The following is a 13,294-nucleotide window of genomic DNA, read 5'->3' as shown; positions in this document are numbered from 1 at the left end:
GGAGACTACAAAACCACAAACCTGCAAATCTTTCTTCCTATAAAGCCTATCCTAAGACTTGACCTGTGTAACTTGGACTATTTATTTGGTTTAATGATTGTTCCTAAAGTACATAAATATCTGAGTCATTCATATAACTTTAATGGAGAAAAGTATTCTGAAGTTTTAAGAAGAAATGATGATTTACAAAACTAACAAAATTTTAAAAATTAAAATCTCATGGGCCAAGTTTATAATTAATGCCTTTTATCATTATTTCACTTACACATTGTGATGTGTGGGAGGATTCATCCCAGTTTGAAACAAGCCATGACAATAGGAAAAGAGAGATCCCAAAGGTTCAGGAGATGAACTTCACAATTGGATTCTTCATCATAACAACAAATATAAGCACAATGCTCAAGTTAATTTTTTACCTTTTTTGCCTAGCACATCACAAACACTTCCATCCCTTACTACACATCTGGAAGTCTTACACAATATATGTCTTAGCAATTCCATTTTACAGCCAAGAAATTAAGGCATGTTGAAGACTAAGATTTTATAAAAAAAGACTCCCAGTTTGAGACACCTGGGACCTGGCAGACAAAGGTTTGAGTACTACAAAGTTATGATAAATGGAACTGCAAATCATCAGCTTCTGAAGACCTAGCAAACAAGCTCTCCTCAAATTTACCAAGAGAGACCAGTGAACTTTTCTTGAAAATGTCACCCTAAACAACTCAGGGGACCTCGGAGTTGCATCTTACTGATCTCTAAACCTTGTTTTCATTCCCTATACAGGCTTCTGGGCCGAACCGGATCCTGAGCATCAATGTTGCCCAGTTGCTAAAGACTGGGCAACTGCTTCTCTCCTCCGTGCAGGACAGGTATGGAGGTTACTGCTCCATAAGCTCAGGATGGCCCACGAACCACACACAGTGATCCAGCGTAGGATGTATTCCAACCTGGATATTGGCAAAGGCTAGTCCCTGACATCCCAGCAGGGCAAGCCGAGGCTCTGTCGTGTAACTTCCTGCAGAGCTCCTGCTTCATCTCCCGCGCGGCACCTGGGACCAAGGCTCGGGCTGATCTAAGGGGAAGAGTGCCACCTACTGAACCACCAGCTCGGGCTCGCAGCTCCCACGGCTCCAGAGAGCGCTGCTCCATGGGGAGAGCCTGGACACGGCCGAAGCAAAGTGCTGGCCACGAATTTGAGCTAGAAAACAAACACACACCATCACACTGGAATGAAGCAAAAAGATGGGACTGGATCATCGAGCAGATGTTGCTAAGTGTTAGCAGACAGGCTGGTATATGCCTGTGGCTGTCGTGCATATGGCAGTGCACAAGAAAATGATATCTTTTAAATGTGTATTAATATCTATTTTTATATGTACATTTATATATATAAAATATAAATGTATATTTATAGGTCTATTTAAATGTCTATTAAATATACTGAATTTTGATAGTCGTTCAGCTAGAGAACGGCTAGAGTGAGCTTTCCTCTCAACCATTTACCAGTAAGGTTGGTGAAGCCCATCAGAGGAGAGGACACCAGTGGTGAATATGTGAAAATAAAATGCAGAGCTTTTTAAAATACTGTTTAAAAATACTTTTCTTTCCAGTACTTTTATGGATGCTTTTGTTTTAATCTTGGGACCCATCTGTCTATCTACACAATTTCATATCTATTATGCAGCTGCTTAACTTGCACTGCTGAAATACTTCCTCAGTTCACTCAGTATGTCCTGTTTTATTTACAACCACAATCAAAATCACCTGAAACTGACATTTTTCATGTAGAATCCATTATGTGGCAGAGTGCCATATTTACATCAAAATACCTAAAAATATGTACGAGACTTCTTTGGAAACCCAGCTACTTTACTTTTCAGTCCTGCTCAACTTCTGAAATAATATGGAATTTAGATCTTTAAGAATATTTCAACCTCAAACATTTTCAAAAGACACTATTAAAAAAAAACCCTAAAAAACAAAAAAAACCCCACCAAAACAGAATTGAAATGGTTAAACCTTTTATTATTCACATTGCATTCATAGTAAATTGTGTAATAGTTTTCATGTCTTAATTACTTAAATTTTATATTGAGCTATAGTGATATTATCTCTCTTTTTGTCTCCACACAATTGTATTTTATAATAGCTTTTATTAGGGCCTACATGAATGGAATTTAAAATGAACACATCATTTCTGTTACTTCTGCAGTTGAGAAAAGAGAGTGCTTTTCTGATATTTGGCGTGAAAAGTGCTTTCCTTTGTGTTTTATGACATATAGCAAATTGTATTAGTTAGGGACACATTTTGAGCAGCAAAGTAACTAAGAGGAGTACAGAGCGCTTCTGTCACTTCTAGTGACTCCACCTCAGCCTGAAAGTGGGTACAATGACCAGCATGAAATGGAATAGTCCCCTTAGAAAAGCTTGATCTTGTTCTCATTGAAATAAAAGGCAAAACTTCCACTGGCTTCCACAAGAGAAATACTGGAGTAGCAGATACATAAGCTGATTAAGTGTTTATAAAATCTGCCTACCTGCCTTTGAAAGCAAGGTCAGCTCCCCCAGCTCACAAGCTCTACCTCCTCTGCCAGCAGTGCACATCTTGATACCATCACGAGGCCCTCCATGGCTCAGGAAGCTCCTTGCATTTGGGGTGCCTCCTTGAAACCTGGCTGCTAAGCCATTTCCTTCACCTTTATGAAATCCTTCCTAAAGTCTCCCTTCTGTCAGCACACCTACACTCAATCTGTGTGTAGGATGTGCAAATAAATTTAAATAAATATTTGTTTTCAATTGTTAACAGAAATAGCAAGGTATGCACATCCAGGGCTTAGACACACAAACAAGATCCCACATGGTAACAAGTTTCTGTTGAGCTTCAAGAATTGCCTGGAAGCACACTATTCCCCCCACAGCAACTGCAAGGTGAGTCAAGTCAGCCTCACACACCTGCACAGTGAGCTGAGCCCACTCCCATTACCATGCATTTGTTGGAGGCCAAGAGGACACATGTGGGCCCTACCACGCATCAGCTGGTACTTGCTAACCCTTTGGTACAACTTGTTCATCCAAACTTATTATTGCCACCCTGCCATTTCTCACAGGTAGTTTTGGAATCGTAATATAATATTTTAAAATATGTGTATAAACATGCTATGAAATCAAGGAAGTAGGAATCTTTTAGTTCTATTTAAAAAATCCTTTAGACAGACTTGTGCTTATTCTTTCACTGTAAATTAATAAATTGTATTTTAAAAGCCTATTTACAAAAATTTTAGTGGCACCTGAACAACATGAGATGCATTGCTTACAGTTCTGAGGCCAGTAGAACATGTCAACAAGAAAAGAGGGAAGGCTAAGAGCACCATTCCAAAACATTGATGGAAAAATTTAACATCTGAACTTCACTCCTCTCTCTCTCTAAATGTGTGCTTGTGAACTTCAATCTTCCTATTCAATTGGTGGGCCAGATTCTGCTTTCAGTTATCTTGTCAGTAAATTTCCACCCAACGCCAAAAGCCGTGAAATGTCACCTTATTATACACCACAGCTCTTTGTATGGCTGGCAGAGTTTGCCCAGAAGTTCCATTCAGTCTTTCTCTTGCTAAACGAAGTGTCTTCAATGCTGATCTCCAAGAACGCTTGCTCATTCTGAGCACTTTTTATTCTGAAAATGGGTTCCTTTTTTTCTCCCTCTTTTTTTTTTTTTTTTTTTTTTTTATTAACATGTTCACACTGTTACTAAACATAAAGGGTTTCTCAAGGAACCAATTTTACCACTTTTGTTTGGGTGTTATATGGATGTTCAGAATAGAAATCAAGAGTACAAAAATAGATTTTCTTGATTTATGAGACATTCCTATTTTCAATTCACCATCAGTATGTGCAGACACGATGCAGTCAAGAAATGAAGCATCTGGTTCTCCCACGTTTCATTTATGAACTTTAGCACCAGATGTAAATCATTCATAAAATCCCAAAGTGTTGGAAGAGTCTCTTCCTTCATTTTAACAAACATATATTCCAAGTACTGTACCTAACACTTCACACCATTTGTTACAAATGATGGGATCTGAATTTTAATGACTTCCAGAAATAAATTTCAAGAAAGAAGGAAAGAAGAAAAACAGGTGAGTGTGGCATTCCTTGTTTCTGACCATGAATTCACTTTGAAACCAAAGGATGTCACTTTAAGTTATTATAAACAAACTCTACATGTTATTACCTGCATACAGAATGTTTTTAAGAGAACAAATCTATTACCTTATCTCAATTCTTCTCCCAAATCCTTTCCATTAGTGTCACGTTCATGTCAGCAAATGCTGATTCAACTTCAAATCTGAATTGCTTTCCTATTCTCATCCACCAATCGCCCTTCCTCTCCTCCTTCAATCCTCCTTTCAGTCCCATTTGCTCAGAGAGCCCCTCTTGCCTTTCTCTCAACATATGTAATCCCTTCCTCCTCCCTTCCCACTCCTTTGTTTCACTATGTGCATTGAATTTCATAGGATAACTCACACTTTGGGAATTAAGCACCTGCCAAAATAATTATGGGATCAAGGCCTATTCTTTATGTCAAGGAAACCTGTCTTCTTTGCCTACAGGAATCCTTTCAACAATATGCATTAGACAATGCTTTCAACAACAAATCAGTCTTTTCTGGCCCTTTTTAATACTGCATTTCTTACATATTAATTTAGCTACAGAGTTATCAGGCGAGCGTTCCATGCTCTGAGGTTGCCCTACAATGTAGCGAGGTGAGGAAGTGCTAAGGAGGTGCCCAGCAGATACACAAGAAGGCTCCTTTACAAAGGACATCTTGCTGGAGAAACCTCTACATGAGGGAACGAAGGAGGCAAGAGGATTCACAGGACCACAGATCTCCCTCAGTTCTGCATTCCTCCCAAAACCCATTCCACCGTGGTGCTTTGCTGCCGTTCAGGGCAGCTCTCTTTGCTGTCCTCTCTCTCACTGTATAGTTGCTAAACTGCTAAACTTCTACATGAATGGGTGCAATTAGCCTCAGTATAGACAGCAGCAGTAGGAAAATAGGGTAACATCCAGATAGTTCCAGGTGTAACAACCCCCTATATAAACTTTCTTTAAAAGAATTTTCCTTTTACTTCAACAACGTCTGGCATTTGTTTGACTTTTAATTAACACCTAGAGAACTAGTCACTACTGTAGCTGAGCACCTAGATAACACCACATTTACCTCCAAGAATGGACTTGAGACAAGGAAGAGCTTTCCCACCAGTGGCCAGGCTGTAGGCAGTCTACATGAATTGATGAGGCTGTGGAGCAGCCTCCAGATACCCCCCAAACTGATGTGCAACACGTTCTGTAAGGACATGCTGGGAACGAAGCAAGTTGCTTTAGTCAGGCTGGGAACACAGCAGGGGCAAATCCAGGGGCTGTAAATCTCATGCAGAGATCACAGCTGCAACCATAGCCCACAGTTTACAGCACAAGCTGTAGATCAGTTGCTTGGGTGCCTTAAGCCCTTGGGCAGAGAAGGATTCTTTCCAGTCTCTTGCAGCCTTGTTCTCCAGCACAAACACCAATTGTTCATCCCCTGCCTAGGGTCAGTTCCCCTTAAAACTTGAGCGGAAAAAAAAAAAAAAAACCAACAAGAAAAAAAAATCTTCTCTTTCAGGCAAAACTCAGCAGCAACTTTTGAAGCAGAGCAGATGTTCAAGAGTGTGGGGAGAAAAAGCTGCACTGAACAATTTAAGGCACCAACTGAATGATACTGTATCAAATCAAAACTTCAGGGGAGATTTAGGTAGACGCAGTATGAATGCTGAAGCTGAAATCCATCCTGAATATGGGGAGTTAATGTCTCCATTCCTGAGAAATGTGATACAGGGACTTAATTGCTGAGCATCTCAGCCTCCTACGTCACCCCGAAGATCCCGTTTCCAGGAGCATAGCTGACACCCCGCTGGGACACTGGTTATGGGAGGCAGAGACAAACCACCAGCACCATCCCTCTGTGGCCAGGGCATCCCCTGGCAGGTGTTAAAGGTGAGCTGTCCCAAGGCTTCATCTCACAGCCTCTGGCCCAGTCACCAACCAAAACCAGTGTCTGACCTGGCAGGGTGGGGGGCTGCATGTGACTGCAAATGCTGCTGCACTGCTATCAGACATGATCCAGCCAGGAGGAAAGGATGGAAAACCATCATTTTTTTAAAAAAAATGTTGGTTTTTTTTTTAAATAATTTTAAAACAATTTAAGGTTGTCCACTATAAGAGAAATTTTGGTACAGACTTCCAATATTCCTTCAATCGAAATTTTTAAGAATTATAAAATTTTAAATTATAATAGAAAAATATCAAGACATCTTTTTTCCTTTAAAAAAAAAAAAAAAAAGAGGGTCATTTTCTGTGGATAATTTTCTAGGCTTCCTGCCTTGCTTCCTTACAACCTAAAATTCATCTAATTCAATACTGTATGTGCACTGCAGCCTTCAACCACTATTGACATGTATAAGTATAAAAAGGTGACCAGTTTTACTCTAAGAGGTTTCCCTGTTAAAGATGATCATTCCAAACCTCGTATCTACGTCTTCTTTGCAAAAATTCCAAAGTTTTAACTATACATATATTTATAAGGATACCATCTTTGCCAGACTTCTTTTAATTCAGGAATTTTTTGGTAATACTCATCCATGTTCTGTAAGCCCTATTCATTGGAATGGGTGTCTTTTTCCATAAGTAATTCTTGATGACTTCAATAGACCAGTTATGATGCAAAATTCTTAATTTCTATGAGAGTATCTGACTATGTCTTCTGTATTCTGAATGTCACTATTGGCAAACAGTGAATAATGCACAAATATAAGATCAATAAATTTTTCATTTTTTTTAACTTTTTATTTGACCGAAACTTTAACTTATTTTCAAAACAGGCATAACTATTACACCTTTGCCACTTTTTCTCTTTCTCATTTTCTCCATTGGGGCAATCCAGCCAAAGGAAAAAATTATATTAGGAACAACATCAGTTCAGATAAGTCATGCCCGCTATATGAGAAATACCACCAATTTTATTTTATTCCCCACCTTCATGCCATGTCAGAGGCTGCAGCTTGGGCCTTTCAGAACTCTACAAGCACAACTTACAGTCTCATCTTAGTCCCACAGTGCTTGGGTGGTCTGTCTCAAACTAACCAAGGTAGGAATACCACCTCCTTGATCTATAATGTGCTCATCCATTTCACTTGTCTGCTCAGACATCCCAGGCCAATGATTTATTTGCAGAGGTGAAGCTAGAAAAACCTCCCCCTTTCCAAATACATGTACACATACTTTTATAAACTGGCTGATATATTCAGTAACTTCCCAGTGGGGAGTGGGGTTTCCCCCTCCCTCTCCTATGTGTTCTATACGGTTTCCATTATTATTTGATAAATGTGTTATGACACACTATTTACCTCGGTCAGCAGCTCTGGGGAGCTTTGTGCAGCTTTGCTCCCCACCTCTGCCACCCACTAGATATTTCACAAATAAATCACATTGCCAGATTAAGACAATACAGTTTGGTGCTGGAAAGGGAGAAAACAGGTAGGGCAAAATTTGCTGTAGGAGGCTTTGGTTTCATTTCTCTCTTTCACTTCTGAGCCATGAGGAGCTGGTCCTCAGCCTGTAACACTGGTGCTACCTCAGTCAACTCCTTTTTTCTTTCAGGGGCAGGAAGACATTCTTTGTTCAATGTGCTAATTCTCCATGCTTGAGGTTCCCAGAGAAATATTCAGAGCTCAGTTTTCGATACAGGAAGGAGCAAGTCTGTCTCTTGTAATGCACATGTTCACAGGTATTGAAATAATCTTTTCCAAGGGCAGGAAGTGAGCCAGGATTTACTGTGTGAAAGAAGGTTTGCAGTCCTCTTCTGCTGAAAATAAAAAATATATATTTAAGGTGAATGATCACAGACACTTTTGTGTGGACTTGCTCAGTAGCACATTACAGCCTAAACTTGTGGGGCGGAGGATGTTACCCTCCAAAGTAGTTAACAAATTACATTACTGCAGCAACTACATATACTCTCCAAATAAGGCTTGTCAGGGAAAACTGAGCATCATTGCAACTTCTTTTTAGATGAATGTATTGGTTTGGCACAGCCTGGTTTTGGGTAGCAGGGGGGCCACAAAGACGGCTCCTGTGAGGAAGCTGCTGGAAGCTTCCCACCGTGTCTGGCAGAGCCAGTGGCTGATGGCTCTGAAGATGGACATGCTGCTGGCCAAAACCGGGCCAATGAGAGAGGTTGGTGACGCCTCTGTGATGACATATTTAAGAAGAAAATCAAAACAAAGTCATAAGATTTTGGATGCTAGTCAGAGAAGAGGAGGAGGTGAGAACATGTGAGGGAAACAACATGGAGACACCAAGGTCAATGAAGAAGGAGGGGCAGGAGGTGCTCCAGTGCCAGAGCCAAGATGCCTCTGCAGGCCGTGGTGCAGCCCATGGTGCAGCAGCTGTGCCCCTGGAGCCCGTGGATCCACGGGGGATGCAGAGATCCACCCACAGCCCGTGGGGGAGGTGCCCGTGCCGGAGCGGGGGGATGCCTGGAGGGGGCTGTGATCCAGTGGGAGACCCGCTGGAGAGAGAGGGCCCTGCTTCCAGGCTGGAGCAGCCTGTCCAGGCTGGAGCAGCCTGTCCTTGGGGGACTGCACCCCGAGGAAAGAGAGGGCCCCGGCGCAGCAGTTCGCGAGGGCCGTGTGCCCGTGGGAGGGGCTCACGCTGCAGCAGGGGCGGTGCGGCTGCTGCTCCTGAGAGCGGACCCACGCCAGGGAAGTTCAGGAGAACTGTCTCCCATGGGAGGGACCCCACGGCCTCACAGGGGAAGGACTCCTCTCCTGGAGCAGCGGAAGGAAATCTCGGTGATGGAGTGACCAAACCCCCAGGCCCTGTCTCCCTGCGCTGTCGGTGGGAAGGAGGGAGGGGCTGGGGAAAAGGTGTTCTAAGGGCTTATTTTACTTCCCATTATCCTCCTCTGATTCTGTTAGCTATAAATTCACTTCCCAACTTCCGCTGAGCCTGTTTCACCCTTGAAGTGTTTCTCCCGGCCCTTATCTCACTCATGAAGTGTTCGTTAATTTTTTTTCCTTTTCCCGTCTCTGCCCGGCTGTGGCAGGGGAGGGTGAGAGAGCTGCTCTCGTGGGTGCCTGGCGCTGGGCCAGGGTCAAACCACGACAATGAATTTGATACCAGGACACCAAGAGTAGGGTCTGCAGATGCAGTGAGTGGTTTGGGAAGCATTTTGAAATCAATGATGCAGATGTGTGAGCACATAATGTGTGTGTCCGAATGGGGCAATATCAAACTTGATTAAGCCTGTTTGCTGGAAAACTACTGAAAAGCAGATCTTTGCTAGAGTCACAGGTTGACCTTCCAACATCAAACAGACCCAAAATCTCAAACGAAATTTCGTCCAGGAGAAAAAGCAGCCAGCTGTAGAAACTGAAACTGTTTCAGGGAACACCACTGCTCCAAACTCTGCCTTGCTAATCCCACCAACGCAGAGCACTATCTGTAGAAAAGGCAAGACCCCAGTCACAGTATTGTTGATTCCACATTCAAAAGTATGAATTAATAGTCTCTTTAAATACAAGACTGACTGAGAATCACAGAAGTTTTGTATTTTTTCTTCTGTGTTTTACAGTTGCAATAATTTTTTAAAATAAGTAAATTATGATAGAAGCATACTAGTATAAGAAAAAGGGTGCTAGTGTTTCCTCTCTAATGACGTCAGGGTGCCTTACAAGGTGCTTCAGTTAAGTCAGTGGAAACGCACCGTTGAACTATGCTCAAAGTGATGCATGGCATGGACACCAGTGCTGCCTTCTCAGCATCTTCACCCACAGATAGCCAGAGTCCTTGCAATCCTTCTTTGAGCTCACTTACAAAAGCAACATGGGGATGTCTTCCCTTCAGGGCTATGTGGCTCAATGCTCATGATTCTTCTCTCTTCTCCTGTGCTTCTATAGGAACTTCAAGGTTTTTTACCCAATATTTCCTCTTGCATTCTTATGAGGAGGTGAGAGCTATGCTTTCTCATCAAGGCTTCCAGGCTAGGTATCACCCTTCAGTTAAGATAAGTCAGTCTGCAGAGAAGTAGAACAGTCACAGACCTTCTGTCCTAGTAGTTCTAAGTATCAGACCTCTGTGTAGGGATGCAGAAGCTGCTACTGGTTCCTATTCTGTACATCCTACAATAGAAACCAGTTACAGAACAGTGCCTGCAAACTGAATTTGCAGATGCAACAAAGCCTTTCCCAGCTCCCACATACATTTGCAATATAACTTCTATCCCTTATGTCCTCTGTGATGGTAGAGTGAAAAATAAATGTGCTCACACTTATAAGCAGTAATCTCAATAATATGAAATGAGGGTATTTCCCTATGAACACTGAAGTAGTAAAATCCCAGTAAAAGCATCCCCTCACATTCCTCTATTAAGGAAGAAATTTGGCAAATTTTTGTCACAGGTAATATTTAAAGATCTGAGCTGTGTAATGAATGGAATGCTATATTCTGACAGATAACAGTAATACATGTTATTAAGCAAAAAAACATGGTATGCTGATGTAAGTGGACGTGGCACACTCTACAGATGATAATTCCTGTCTGTGTCTGCTACAATATGAAAAGGAAAGCAAACCACAGGAAAAATCCTACCAGATAATTTAGAGATAAGAATTAGTTACTGGGAAAAAAATTTGGAATATCAGTTTGATGAAATGCCAATATTGGAGTTTCAGCATAACAGCTTATATTTCCATAATTATTGAGTCCAGATTGTCATGGTGTGTATGTGTTGCTGTGTCTTTGTTTCTTCTTAAGCCTGTTGAAGACATGAGCAAATTTACAATGATAAAAAGAAAATCAAATCCACATCAACATGATAAAATAATGGAATATCCAGATTTTTGCTTTCTGTTCATGAGTCTGCTAAAATACAAAAATAATTAAAGTAAAGCAAGTGAAGTATACATGTTGCTTTCCTAATAAGCAGGTAAAAATCACCAGCCTAAAAAATAACCCAGATATTATGGACAGTTATCAAATTTCAAAGATTAATCAATGGGAGAAAAAAAAGGAAACAATTGTATGCTGTAATAGTTTTTGTAGTCCTTCTTCCCTTTTTACAAATATTTAAAAAATGAAAAAGTTTTTCATAGCAATCAGATTATTTCATCAGAAGACAAATGAAACCCCAATGTCATACAAATGTTTATCCTATATCCCTTCATTTTCCCTGTCAGAACAGTGCCCCAGCAAGGAAAAGATAATTCTTGCTATAGTTAGCCTGGCATCAAGAGAAGGCTGTTTGACTAGCCAGTTAATTTTGGCTTGCTGAGGGATAATTAGCATAAACTATTTTTTCTAGCCACTTATTCATTTTCATTAAACTTACAGGAATTTAAATAGGGACTTCAACTCCTCAATCAAGTTTGTCAAAACTGGGCCTTGTTTTCGATTGACTTTGGGTGCAGCAGACAAACAGTACAGTTGCACAAACCTTCATTCCTAGCAGAGCTGAAGCAGAAGCTTAAGTGCCTCTAGGAAGGAGCATAACCTGAGCACTCAGAATAAGGTTATAAATTAAACTAGAGCAATTGGTTGAACCTAGACAGAACTGAAAGGTTTTCACCAAGAAAAGTGAATCCTCGTTTGCAGTAGCTTTATATTGCAATTCCTTATTTCCACACTTCTTTCTGTCACTGTGTATCATCACCACATCTAGTTTAACACCACATAAAGTCTCCACTGCCATCTCATTCTTCCACTTACTCTCTCAAGTCCATAAGGATGACCCAGGCATATAACAGCCCCAGATCCTTCTGTGACTGCAGGGCAAGGGGCAGGCTGTGCTGTGCTGAGCTGAGAGCCCCATGATGGCTGCTAGGCCAGCCAGTGCAGGTGGGATAGTGGCCAGCACAGCATGGCACATGGAGCAGGTGATGGCTGCACCAGAATTACAGCCCTTTTCTCAGGAGGGTGCAAAAGACATGTCCCAGCTTGGTACAAACATCAACTTTTAGGAAGCGACTTAAGAACTTTGCATTTCTGATGGCCAACAGCTTACACAGTTAGTGGGGGCAGAAGTTGATAGGCAGGTAAAAATCATGATAGCACATGTGTCTCTTCCTTAAAATACAGATGAAAAAGATGAGGAGACTCATGTTCACCTGATTGCAAATGATTTCCTGCCACTAGGCTGTGTTTCTGTGACCCCAGTCATTTAATATGTTCGCTTTTCCCTATGTTGTCTAATAGTGGTTTGGCAGCCACCCTCCCTGTGACAATGACTCAGTGTGCTGCTTTTCCTGTCTTATTCTATGAAACACATCATTTGATGTGACTAGCACAGCTCATCTCGATGAGTCACAGAGCCAGGAAATACAAAGAAAATGCAGTTTTCTGACGGATGCAATTCAAACAAATGTTAGAAAAAATATAGTTTTAAAAAAATTCTTCATCTTAAAATTGTATATACTATACTATACGGTATAGTTCATGTCTACCTACCTACATGGTACAAAGTCGTTTTTCTGTGTTAACATTCATTACAACATGTCAGATTAATCTGGGAGATGGGTGGGGAGAATACATGGAAGGACATTCTGTCTGTCCATGGTACACAATTAACATCCATTTTCTGACATTCTTAGAGAATCTTCATAAAGCTTAGCCTCCCTTTCTATTTCCTAATGTGTAGTCTGTAACTTCTGCCTTTATTTCAGTTCATGCTTTAAGAAACTTGTATTCTAATTTGATAGGTTCAATTAAAAAAACACTTTTTTTTTTTGCCTCTGCTTAGAAAAAAAGAAACAAGCAAACAACAACAACAAAAAAACCCAAAACAATAAAAAACCCACCCCAGACTCTGAATCCACTTTTTCCTTTTTCCAGCCTAGACCTATAACCACAAAAATATTCTTCCCCTACATGTGGTTATAGATGTTTTTCCTATTTAGGTAGGTAGGAAAAACTGTATGGATTTTCACATTTCTTCTTCTAGGATTCTTTATAATTGGGAAAGAAAATGGCCAGAGAAAAGGACTTGCCACAACCTTCCTCCTTTCTCTGACCTTAAGCAACTGCCTACTCCTCCTAGCAAGAGTAGAGTGGGGAGTGGAGAAGAACCAGGACAATAATACAGCTCTTCTACACTGCTTCTTAGCATTGTTTTACTGGGGTGAAGAAAATTCCCTCTGCTACAGCCACTGCTTCATCAAGGATGTGGAGAGGTTATAGATACTTTTATTACTGTTGTGTTCTTTAG

Source organism: Aphelocoma coerulescens, chromosome 5 (genome assembly GCF_041296385.1).
Source record: "Aphelocoma coerulescens isolate FSJ_1873_10779 chromosome 5, UR_Acoe_1.0, whole genome shotgun sequence".
NCBI lineage: Eukaryota > Metazoa > Chordata > Aves > Passeriformes > Corvidae > Aphelocoma > Aphelocoma coerulescens.
This window is presented reverse-complemented; position numbering follows the sequence as displayed.